At 43.3% G+C, this 13288-nt stretch overlaps 1 long non-coding RNA gene across 1 annotated transcript in view; it reads right to left on the reverse strand.

The window, feature by feature from the left end:
• The window catches only part of LOC116824409 (uncharacterized), a 35730-nt gene that overhangs the window by 17649 nt on the left and 4793 nt on the right, over positions 1–13288 (reverse strand). The window contains exon 2 of the long non-coding RNA XR_004373616.2: positions 12173–12227. This is a non-coding gene — a long non-coding RNA (uncharacterized LOC116824409). The remainder of the gene's footprint in view (positions 1–12172; positions 12228–13288) is intronic.

The following is a 13288-nucleotide window of genomic DNA, read 5'->3' on the forward strand; positions in this document are numbered from 1 at the left end:
AAACCAACATGTTGTAGTACTTAAAGAAATGAAGACTATTAACTTTAAATCTCTTAAGTCTTTTAACCTCTCCAAGCTCATCATCAGAAGCAAACTTCTCACAGATCAAGACACAAATTCAAAGCAGCACTGGATCCTACCAGAAGAACAGAAAACCGTCAGACATATCTATACATCCCCACATCACACCTTTCAAGATCCATGGATGCTACACGTGCCTATCACAACATGTAGTGTACCTCATCCTGTGCATTGAAAGTCCCAAAACAACTAGGTGGATGAAAATCACACAAAAGTAATTGACAAAAATACCCTATCACTCATGTGCAGTCACTTTTCACAAAGCAATTACTCCATATCTGACCTCCCGTTCTTTGTCCTCAATGGACACCTACACAACACCTTCAGAAGATAAGTCTGGGGACTTAAATTCATAACTCTACAGGACACTAAAAACTATGGATTTAGGGTATGTCTATACTTAAAATGCTGCAGCTGCACCACTGTAGCACTTCACCGTAGGCTCATTAAAGCATCGGGAAGGCTTCTCCCATCACTATAGTTAATCCACCATCCCAAGAGGTAGTAGCTACGTCAGCGGAAGACTTCTTCCCCTGACCTAGCACTGTCCCATTGGCTGGGAACAGTGAGCCACGGTCACAGGGAGCTAAGGGGCTCCACGCCTGCAGATGCTCCAGGTAAACAAAATGTCCCACCAGCCGCTTATCCTGACAGGCCGGGAGCCAAAGTTTGCCGACCCATTTATTGATGTCAATACTGCAGCCTTTTAAAGTTGCAAAAGCTTTGTTTAGTTGACTAGGTTGGTTTGAAATGGACTGTCAAGGTATTTTTCCCACTTTGAACTTTAGTGTCCAAAAAGTGGGGACCTGCATGTACCCTTCTAAGCTTAATTCCTAGCTTAGATCTGATAGCGCCGCCACCAGCCAAAATATAGTGTTTGGCACACTTTCTGTTCCCCCAAAATCTTCCCTGGGGAACCCAAGACCCAAACCCCTTGGGTCTTAAAACAAGGAGAAATAACCCATCCTCCCTCCTTTCCCCCTCCCTGGGCTACCCTGAGAGACTACACTGATCCAAACGCCTTGGACCTTAAAAACAGAGAGGAATTAACCTTCCCCCTCCCTCCTTTCCCCTCACCAATCCCTGGTGAGTTCAGACCCAATCCCCTTGGGTCTTAAACAAGGGAAAAAATCAATCAAGTTCTTAAAAAAGAAAGCTTTTAATTAAAGAAAGAAAAAGTAAAAAAATTATCTCTGTAAAATTAGGATGGAAAATGTTTACACGGTATTCAAATTCATATAGCCTAGAGGGACACCCTCCCCCCTAGCCTGAACTTCAAAGTTACAGCAAACAGAGATAAAATCCTTCCAGCAAAATACACATTCACAAGTTAAGAAAACAAACATAAGGCTACTCTGCCTTTTCTAGCTAGTACTTACTATTTTGAACATGAGAGACTGTTTCAGAAAGATTGGAGAAACCTGGGGTGCACGTCTGGTCCCTCTTAGCCCCAAGAGCGAGCAAAGAACAAAACAAACAGCACAAAGACTTACCTCCACCAAGATTTGAAAGTATCTTGTCCCCCCATTGGTCCTCTGGTCAGGTGTCAGCCAGGTTCACTGAGCTTCTTAACCCCTTACAGGTAAAATACATTAACCCTTAACCATCTGTTTATGACATGGACCTCATAAGTCTCTAGCCAATATGAAAATATAATGTGCAGAATAGATGGAACTTCTAATAAAATTGTTATCCCCACAGACATGCCAATCTACAGGGCTGCTGTGAAACAAATAAAGAATAATAATTTGACAGTGATAAAGCAGGTGAAATTCCTATATAAAAATCTTCCAAAATCTATAACTACAATAATAATAATCTATTGTCATACTAGTATTTAAAAGGAACGGTGAAATCAAAAGAAAAAGGTCTTCTTCTCATGCAGCATTCAAACTTAAAGTTGTTGAATATGCAGAAGCAAACAATAATTGCGCCACTGCTAGTGAATTCTGTATCAATGAGAAGCAAGTAAGAGCATGGAGAAAAAATAAAAACACTAAAAGACATGCCAAGAAGCATGAAAAATGTCCAGTGAGGTGCGCTTCATTTCCTGAACTAGAGAAAGCTCTCAATAATTGGGTTGTTGAATGTCGACAAAAAGTTACATTATCAGTAGAACTGGAATTCATCTGTGTGCTCTGCAAATGTCGAAAGACGACAAATACAAGTCAGTAAAGCCGTCAATGTTTGTCGCATCAGCGGGTTGAGGTACTCACTTCATGCACCATCATGGTCTCTGTCTTTGTCAGTGAACAAAGATAGCCAAAAGCTGCCTAGAGATCTGGAAGAAAAAAATCGAGTCTTTCCAAAGGTTTATTATAAAATATCGAAAAGAATATGCATTTGAACTGTCACGAATAGGAAATATGGACGAAACACCAATGATATTCGATCTCCTGAGCAACAGAACGGTAACTGGTGTTGGTGAAAAAACAGTTTTAATTAAAACCACTGGCCATGAAAAAATGGGTTATGCCATCATCCAGCAGGTCAGGGATGATTCTGGATTTGGCAGAGCTGTGTTGCAATCGAGTTCTTTAGGAACTCTGGTCTGTGTCAACGGCTGGGGCAAGGGACTTACTTTCCAGACCAGAAAATAACCATTGGGGATGTTGAAATGCCTATAGTTATCCTTGGGGACCCAGCCTAACCCTTAATGCCTTGGCTCACGAAGCATACACAGGCAGCCTGGACAGTCATCAGGAGCTGTTCAACTGTAAACTGAGCAAGTCCAAAATGGTGGTAGAATGTGCCTTTGGATGTTTAAAAGCACGCTGGTGCAGTTTACTGACTCGGTTAGACCTCAGCAAAACCAATATTCCCATCATTATTAGTGCTTGCCATGTGCTCCACAACCTCTGTGAGAGTAAGGGGGAGACGTTTATGGCAGGGTGGGAGGTTGAGGCAAATTGCCTGGCCGCTGATTATGTGCAGCCACACACCAGAGCGATTAGAAAAGCGCAGCAGTGCGCGGTGTGCATCAGAGAAGCTTTGAAAACCAGTTTCATGACTGGTCAGGGGGCTACAGAGTGAAAGTTCTGTTTGTTTCTCCTTGATAAAAACCTGCCTCCTTGGTTCACTCTACTTCCCTGTAAGCCAACCGCCCTCCCCTCCCCTCCCTCCTTTGATCACTACTTGCAGAGGCAATAAAGTAATCGTTGTTCAAAATTCATGCATTCTTTATTACTTTGTCACATAGATGGGGGGATAACTGCCAAGGTAGCCTGGGAGAGGTGGGGAAGGAGGGAATCAGGGAAGGACAAGGCCACACTGCACTTCAAAAAACTTATTGAATGCCAGCTCTCTGTTGCTTGGGCAGTCCTCTGGGGTGGAGTGGTTGGGGGGGGGGGGCGCCCTCCAGCCACATTCTTGGGTGTCTGGGTGAGGAGGCTATGGAACTTGGGGATGAGGGCAGTTGGTCACACAGGGGCTACAGCAGCGGTCTGTGTTCCTCCTGCTGCCTGTCCTGCTCAACAATATGCCGGAGAATATGAGTTTGATCGTCGAGTAGCCTGAGCATTGCTTCCTGCCTCCTTTCATCACGCTGACGCCACATCTCCTCTCGCTGGTCCCTCCTGTCCTGTCACTCGAGCCTCCTGTCCTCGTGTTCATTTTGTGCTTTCCCGCACTCTGACATTGTCTGCCTCTACACATTCTGCTGGGCTCTTTCAGTGTGGGAGATTGCATTTTGACTCTCATATTGAGGGCCTGCCGGTTTGGTGTGAGAGATCACACATGCAGGGCTGGCAGGCAACAGAATTTGGCTTGCAGGCAGCCATGGTAAGCCACACAGTCTTTTGGCTTCTTTAACCTTCATAATACGTGGGAATGGTTTCAAACAGCAGCGCTCTCACGTCCCACACCAAGCATCCGTTGAGTTGGCCATTTAAAGTGTGTTGGCCATTTAAAAGGAAGGACTGCGGTTTTCGGGTTAACGTGCAGCACAAACCCAACTAAAGCCCTCCATCCCACCCCATTCCCTGAGATGATCGCTTCACCCCTCCCTTCACCGCGTGGCTAACATTGAGGATGGTTTCTGTTCAGCCACAGGTGAACAGCCCAGCAGGCAAGGCCACCTCTGAATGTCCTGTTAATAAAATTCCCCTATTTCAACGAGGTGACCATGAATGAGATCACTCTCCTGAGGATAACACAGAGAGGTAAAGAACGGCTATTGCTTGAATGTCAGCAAACACTGGGACCATACGCTGCCATGCTTTGTTATGCAATGATTCCAGACTACGTGCTACTGGCCTGGTGTGGTAATGGAGGACGGAATAAGGCTGCCCTCCCCAGAAACCTTTTGCAAAGGCTTTGGGAGTACATCCAGGAGAGCTTCACTGAGATGTCCCTGGAGGATTCCTGCTCCATCCCTATACACATTAACAGACTTTTCCAGTAGCTGTACTGGCCGTTAATGCATCCCAAGTCTTCAGGGCAAATTAATCATTAAACACACGTTCTTTTAAACCATGTATAATATTTACAAAAGTAAACTCACCAGAGGTGTCTTCACTGCCTTCAAGGTCTGTGAGCCCGCTTTGGGTGGGTTGGGAGGGTATTGGGTCCAGGGTGATTAACAGTTCCCTGGCTGTCGGGGAAAACATTTTCTCTGCTTCCTTGCTGTGCGCTAACTTCAACATCCTCCTCCTCCCCTAAATCCCCATCCCTGTTGCATAAGAGTCCATTGAAAGAGTTAAAGCACGGAGGGGGGGTAGTTGTAGGGGTACCCCTTAGAATGGCATGCAGCTCATCATAGAAGTGGCATGCCTGGGGCTCTGCCCCGGAGCGGCCATTTGCCTCTCAGTTGTTTTGGTAGGCTTGCCTCAGCTCCTTAATTTCATGCAGCACTGCTGCAGGTCCCTGTTATGGCCTCTGTCCTTCATGCTCTTTGAGATTCTTTCAAATATTCTGGCATTTTGTCTTTTGGAATGGTGTTTGGATAGCACGGATTCGTCTCCCCATACAGCGATCACATCCAGTACCTCCCGTTCAATCCATGCTGGAACTCTTTTGCGATTCTGGGACTCCATGGTCACCTGTGCTGATCAGCTGTCCACACTGGGCAAACAGGAAATGAAATTCAAAAGTTCGCAGGGCTTTTCCTGTCTACGTGGCCAGTGCATCAGAGTTGAGGGTGCTATCCAGAGCAGTCACAATGGAGCGCTTGGGATAGCTCCTGGAAGCCAATAACCGTCGAATTGCATCCACACTACCCTAAATTTGACACAGCAAGGTCGATTTCAACGCTAATCCCCTCATCAGGTAGGAATACCGAAATCGATTTTAAGAGCCCTTTAAGTCAACAGAAATGGCTTTGTCGTGTGGATGGGTGCAGAGTAAAAATAGATCTAACATTGCTAAATTCGACCTAAACTCGTGGTGTAGACCAAGGCTACCTTTCAGTGACAATCTTTTATTTCACTTGAAGTCACCCAAAAGGAGTAGCAGAACAGGGCACCAGGAAGGAGGGAGAACAAAGCATGCAGGATCAAATGAACCAGAATTGCTTGGTTTTAATTATGAACTGAACTGGGGTCAGGAGGAATTTGCAGCACTCCCTTTCTGGCTCCAACTATCGTTGACTAAAATGACAAAGACCTCAGACTGAGCTCCTAGTATGTATGTGGAGACTATTCTACTGGCAGTCTAAAATCTCACCAAAATCTCTGACTGAGAAAGGAGGCAATAACTGCAAGATCTGAATTCCATACTATGTGTCACCTCTGTTTGAACTTAACCATTCGTAGAGCACAGTTATAGGCCAAGATGTTAAAGTTACTTGTGATTTTTGGGTGTCCAAGTTAAGATATTTTAAAGGGGTCTAACCTTTCAAAGTTTGGATGCTCAGCATTTTCAGAAAATCAGGCTCCTTTAACATATCTGAAATTGGGCTCCTAGAATCACTAGCCACTTCGGAAAATCTTGTCTATAGTCTCCAGAATAATTCAGTTCAAATATACTCCGATGATTTGTTATGTTTACTGCATTGCAAACAAATAATGCAGTGTGTTTCATAACAAGAAGGCTTTTCTCTTACAGGTGAGTGTTTTCAGTAACAGCTCACATTTTTCCCTCAGAGGTAAGCTGGAAATTCCAAACACCCCCCACATCCCCAGTGTCAACACTCTAGCCCAATGAATGTGTTGCACTGTGGGAAAACTCTACTGCCCATCCTAACTATGACAATGCTACGGATGGGACTCTGGTGCCATAATAATTAGTAGCTTTGGTGGTTGTCTCAGTGGAATGACTGCAATCTGGGAAGACGTTATACTGAACTACCATCTAATCAGCACAGCGCGGGAGGGACGATTCCCAGCATCCTGGTGGTTGGGAACCACCTCCTGCTTGTCAGCTTTGCTCCCTGCTCCAGATAAGCTTCATGCAGCAGTGAGGAGCTGGAGCAGGAAGAGGGAGTGTGTTTGGCCAGGCACTCATGGCACTTCTGGCCCCTGTGCTGGCTGCCTGCAGTGCTGCTTCTCTGCCACCAGGAACTCTGAGATACATCCACTGCACTTCTGGGACCTAAGTCAAGTTGGAACCATGTGCACACAGGAAAGCAATAGGGCTCGGACCCTAGGTCCCAGCTTAACACAGGCTCAGACCCTCCAGCCCTGCAGAGTCCTGGGACCCTAGGTCAGAGCTCATGTTCGTACAGGGCTAAAAACAACACTCTAGATGTTCTTCTCCAGCCTGTGCGGGAACATCTACACTGCTGTTTTTAGCCCTGTAGCACAATCTCAAGTCAGCTGACCTGGACTCTGAGTCTGCATGCAGTGTTTGAGTGGGGTTTGTTTTTTTTTTTTTTGGTTTTTGCAGCGTAGACATAACTTTATGGCTTTTGTCGTGTTAGCCTTGTGGGACATCAGTCTGACCACCATCTGCAGGTTGCTATGCTTGTTTTTTTTGACAGCAGTCAGGGTCTTCATTTGTTTCTGGCATGATTCTCCTTCAGCTCTGCTAATGCTTAAAAGAGATGGGAACCTTAGAGCTCCTGCAGCAACACTAAGACATGGCTTTCTCCCCCTTTAGCTACAGAGGAAACATTCATTCTAGCTAACAGGGATATCTCAGTGGTAAATGATGTGGAAGTAACAGCACTGCCACAAATAAAGAGACACCACATTTAACAAGCAATAGTTAGACTTGCAGCAGCAAGATTAGTCACCTATTGTGTTACAGAGAAAGCACCTCCACTGCAGAATGCTGGCTCATGAGAAACTGATGAGCCATTTTACAGGAAACATATGTATAAACTAATCAGGTTTGAAAAGTAAAAGTTATAAAACTCTTTTCAGTTGCTTATAACATTACCAGTTTTTAATCATTTGGGTGGAAATTTTGCATACTGGGTGTCTGCTTTGGGCTAATAAATACATACCTATTTAATTCCAGCTAAAACCATTCAGCCATTTTCAAAAATATATTGTTTTACTCATGCTAAAAAAGGTGTACAGCCCTTTTGTTAACAAGCTGTAGCACAACCACCTTTTGTAGGGGGGACTTGAAATTTGGCAAGGAGTTCTGATGTCAGGAATGTGGCTTTTGCAATCCCAAATCAGGGCACACTACAAGTCTGAATTATCTCAGCTCATACATACTCAGTAGAGACTTGTCAGAGTTCTGCAGATAAATTCTCTGTGCTTTCAATGCTCTACCTATGGGGCTCAACAGTATAGAAGCGAAGAAACAGTCTTGATTTTAATCCAAAAGGGACATGAGCTGGATTGTGAGATGGGTGTGTGTAGTGAGTGGAATGGGACAAGGAGAAGGGAATGGGGGACTGGTAGTCAGGGAGGGAGGTGGGGGAGGCAGACAGAGCGGAAACTGGTTGAGAAATCTTGCAGGGAGGAGGGTGCAGGAAGAGACTAGATGGAAAAAATGGTGTATCATGTAAATAAAGACAGTATCGTAATTCATATGCACAAGGGATCAAATTAAGGTTGCACAGGGAACCTTACGTCTGACATTTTCTAACTTTTAGTGCTTGACTTTGCAACTGTAACACTCTTTTCATATAGTTTTGTGTGTAAAATTATACAGACACATTAGAAGAGGACTGGGCTTTTAATTAGTCAATTTAAGCAATACAGATCTATACGCCCACCCAATTCTAGTGCCTTTATGAACCAAAATTGTGTTCTGTCAACTTGACCATATAAATAACTAAGACTTTGCTAATGAGATTTTTCTTCTCCTCTCTCTTCTTCCTTGCTCTTCCTCATTTCAGTGAATAACACAGGAAAACTACCTTCTCCCTTGAATACCTCCCCATTTCTATAAATGCTACTAATCTTGTTCCCAACAGTATCAACCATACCTTTGCCATTCCCCGTTCCCTTATCTGCCATTCTGTAACACTGGACTCAAGCAGCACTTACAGTTCTTAGCCAGAAGTGTGAGTGTATGTGTAAGCAGCCCTGAAAATATAATTCTGAGACTTCAAAAGATCTTTTAGGATGAAACTGGAAAAAACAGCTGACACCATCAAATACATTTTAACTTCTGTTTGAATAGGTTTTTCACATAATGAAAAATCAGACCCTGTGTACCTTTTTGTGATTCTTTGGGTTGAACGCCTTCTTTCTGCAGTGTGGTTGAGATAGGAGTGCTTTGTGTATCATAGAATCAAAAGGTTGGAAGGGACCTCATGAGGTCATCTAGTCCAACCCCCTGCTAAAGGCAGGACCATTTTCCCTAAATAATCCCAGCCAGGGTGCGGTCTAGCCGGACTTTAAATAGCTCTAAAGATGGAGATTCTACCACCTCCCTAGGTAACCCATTCCAATACTTCACCACTCTCCTAGTCAGAAAGTTTTTTCTAATATCCAGCCTCGACTTCCGCAACTGCAACTTCAAACCATTGCTCCTTGTTCTGTCCTCCGTCACCACTGAGAACAGCCTAGCTCCCTCCTCCTTGGAGCATCCCTTCAAGTAGTTGAAGGTTGCTATCAAATCCCCCCTTAGTCTTCTCTTCTGCAGGCTAAATAAGCCTAGTTCCTTCAGTCTCTCTTCATAAGTCATGTGCTCTAGTCCTCTAATCATTTTTGTTGCCCTCCGCTGGACTCTCTCCAATTGTTCCACGTCCTTTTTGTAGTGTGGCGCCCAAAACTGGACACAATATTCCAGATGCGGCCTCACCAGTGCCGAATAGAGGGGAATAATCACATCCCTCGATCTGCTGGCAACACTCCTACTAATACAGCCCAGTATGCTATTAGCCTTTTTGGCTACAATAGCACACTGTAGGCTCATGTTCAACTTTCCATCTACCGTAACCCCAAGATCCTTTTCTTCAGCACTGCTACTTAGCCAAACAGTCCCCAGCCTGTAGCAGTGCATGGGGTTTTTCTGTCCTAAGTGCAGGACTTTGCACTTGTCCTTGTTGAAGTATGCTTAACTTCTATTGCGTAGAAAATCACAGGAACAGCGTTGCAATCCACAAACCCTGAGTTAGACACCTAGGCTCACTATACAACAAATGGCCAGACAGAGGCACCAGAGATTGAGATCCACACAAGGTGAGGAGCTGCCTAAGCTAGCCAATGAGAGATGCCAACAAGGGAGGCACCTATATCTGCTTGGTGATCAACAAATGGGAAACCATTTCCTAGAGTCAGGCAGCTTGGGAGCCACAGCAATTTCTTGCAGAGTTAGGTGCCTGCTTCACTCTGCACAAAATGGCAAGAGGAGGTGCAGTAAGTGGGAGAAAGGAAATATCACTAACTCCATTTTACAGATGGGGAACATTGGGGGGGAAGGGGAGAGAAAGAGAAAAAATTATGACTCTGTAGTTCAGTTGTGGGTAGGGCACCCATGTGGGAGGTCCAGTCCTCCTCCTTCAATCACTTTTTAATTATTTATCCATAGTGGAACAGCTTTAACAGACAAGACTTAAGGAACCCTTCATCAGAATCTCTCTCAGTGCTCTCCTGAGAGGTGGGAAAGCCCTGTATAAATCCACTCTCCCTCTAAGGTACAGGGGGGAATTGAACCTGGGTCTCCCACATCTCAGGGGTGTGCTCTAACCACTGGGCTAAAAGTTTTAAAGTAGGCACTGGTGGCGGCAGCAGCAGCAGCACCATCAGCTCTACCCAGATTTTGAATGGGATCTGCTCTGCTAGGCACTGCTGAACCTGCCTACCAGAGCAGGCATCACACACAGCTTAGGAGGGCAAATGTCCATCTTAACCTGGTTTAAGATTGCTCTCGGACATAGGTAGGAGACAGGTGTCTGGATGTTTAGACTGAGGCAGCGGTGCATGTGCCCAAAGGCAGAACTTTAGGAAATGAGTGTGTTTAGGTGCCTACATGATTCAGCAGGAGTTTTGTGGATCACAGTGACACCTAATCCCAATTTAGGTGCTTAAGTCCCTTTGTGGACTGAGGCCCAAGACTTCTCAGTTCTGTTACAGGATCTGCCACTGACTCACCCTGGGCCCTTGAAGACGACACTGAATACAAAATTTTCAAACTTGGGTGCCTATATTTAAACCCCTAATCCAGCAAAGCATATATGCCTTGCTGAACTTTAAAAACAGGCTTAAATGGTTTGTTAAATCAGCACCAGAAGAGTCAGCACTTTTTTGTTTGTTTTGTTTAAAGAGGTGTTAAACTCCCACAGACTTCACTGGCAGCTGCAGTTGCTCTGCTCCTCCTGAAAACCAGGCCACTTATTTAGGTGCCTACATACAGCTGTAGGGGGCCTACTTTCGGTACCTATATCTCAAAATTTCAGTAATAACTTCTGTGCATAAATGTTTTCACTTGTAAAATAGGGATAATACCCATATGTCTCAAAAGGGTGTTGCAATACTTAATAGATACTAATTAAATAATTAATGCCTAAAATGTTCTTGAAGGCCTTCTAATGGAAGGCAAAAAAATATAGTTATTGAACCTCATACTCTGACATCAAATGTAACTATTTGAAAGAGACACAGAAAGACCACAACCATGGGCCTCATTCCATTAATGTTGTCAATAACATTTCATTACAAATGTCCCTAAGTGTCAGTTAAGTCTCTCTCGGGATCATGCCTTGTAGCAGTACTAATGCAGACACGTTTTTATTTTTGGCAGTGTTCCAACAGAGTGTGTTAACATTATATAGTCATTCACTGAATTTTATCTGGTTAAAATCAAAATCAAAATAAATATTAAAAGTTTCATTTTTAATAAAATGACTTAGTTCCTTGGATTTTCATCAGATGAAGCAGAATGCCACATTAACTACTGACTGAATTAAGTGTAAGGTACTGTGAGATGCACCATAAGTGCAGGACTGGTATGAAATATCTCCATGAATGAGGAGCAAAGACAGAATTAATGAGTGATGCTTGCAAGAATAATTTTAGAAAAATATATAAAAAATATAAAATAAATTATATTTAGAAAAAACATTATATAAAAATAAAAAAAACACTCACAAACATCTATACACATATTTTTCAGAAACAAAATATTAGTATTTCCAGTAAAGTATGGTTTATGGTTTAGAAAGCCTTGTTGTCTAAACAGGAACCCAAACAAAACCCTGTTTCTGCCTCTCTGCTGAACCCTCCAAACCCACTATAGGGTGTTTATCACAGACTAAGGGAAAAAATATTTGTAGGCGCCTCTTCTTTAAAATACAGGCAGTACATCACTGGCACCAAGACATATCCATATCTGAATTAACTTGGATACTCAAATCTAAAACACTTGATTTGTGGCAAGTCTGCCATGCTTTCCGACTGGTTATCCACCACTTGAATATAAGCTGGTTGTCAAAACTCTTGACAAGACTGGCTGGCACATAAACAGGTATCAAAGACAGTACTTGAGACCATATTAGTCACGCAGATAGGATATCTTATTCCCGAGTATACGCTCATAACCCTCTTTAATCTTCCAATATAATCAAAACTGCAGTTATGACATTACATTCATAACACCTTGTGACCAAGACATATCTTGTTTTGGATTGATTGCTATCTGATAATTGATTAGTTCATGATGCCTTAACAATGATACTAAAGAAACACAAAACTTCAAAGTGTATACAAAACATTATTTTTCTTTTAAATGAGCTATTTTATCAACAAACCTTTGTCTCATCTTTCTCAGATCTGAATTTTAAACTGCAAATCAACTCAATCTCCCTGGAAAACAAAATGAAAAGAACATGTCACAAAATCACTACAGGTTAAAGCAGTTAAATATCAGTAAAACAATCTGGAAAAACAAACTATGCTCCAGAAAGTGCTTAGAACCAATTCCAAACCTTGCTGAACATTTAGATTAGTTCCAAAATGTTACTGTTGGCTGTTCATTTGCTTCTTTCCATTCATAAACACTCCATAAACATATGTTTATAACTGTATATTAGAGCTTTATGAATTTTTATATTACAGTAGCAGGGCCCCCAATATCACGGAATAAGGTCCAACTGGACTATGTGCAGTACAAACACGTGACACGAAGTCAGTCCCTGAGCCAAGGAGCTCACTCACGCTCTAGGCTCATGCCATGACATGAGCTGCAACAAGTAGATAAAATAAATGTAGGTGTGGGCGAGACAAATAACAGTGAAACAAGCATGTTTTGCATAGGTGACAGCTTGCCAACTGCCTAACCATTGCTAGACAGCATTGTTTTGGAAGCTTCAGAGCAGAGATAAGTCTTCAAGAAGCATTTGAAGGAGAACAACATGGTGGTTTTATGGATTTTGTCATAGAGTTTTTTTCCTCCATAAATAGAGGTGACACGGAGGAATACAAAAAAGTGTTAGTAGGAGAAGTGGACTTTCCTTTTTAATCCAGAGTCAGCTAGGTGTTGCCTGGGTTCAGCCTTAGACAGCATCCACACTGAGAAAACTGCTTTAAAAACTCATCTTCTTCCACAGGAATGACTTTATTTAAAAAAATAAGACGACGCATTTTAGTTCATACCTTCTCCTACGCACAGCTGCTTCTCAAGGTATGTCTTCGCTACCAGCCGGATCGGCGGGCAACAATCAATCCAGTAGGGATCAATTTATTGTGTCTAGTCTAGACGCAATAAATCATCCCCAAGTGCTCTCCCTTGATTTCTGTACTCCAGCTCGGCGAGAGGTGCAGACAGAGTCGATGGGGGAGCGGCAGCAGTTGACTCACCATAGTGAAGACACCGCAGTAAGTAGGTCTAAGTACATCAACTTCAGCTATGTTATTCACGCAGCTGA

This window comes from Chelonoidis abingdonii, chromosome 9 (genome assembly GCF_003597395.2).
Source record: "Chelonoidis abingdonii isolate Lonesome George chromosome 9, CheloAbing_2.0, whole genome shotgun sequence".
NCBI lineage: Eukaryota > Metazoa > Chordata > Testudines > Testudinidae > Chelonoidis > Chelonoidis abingdonii.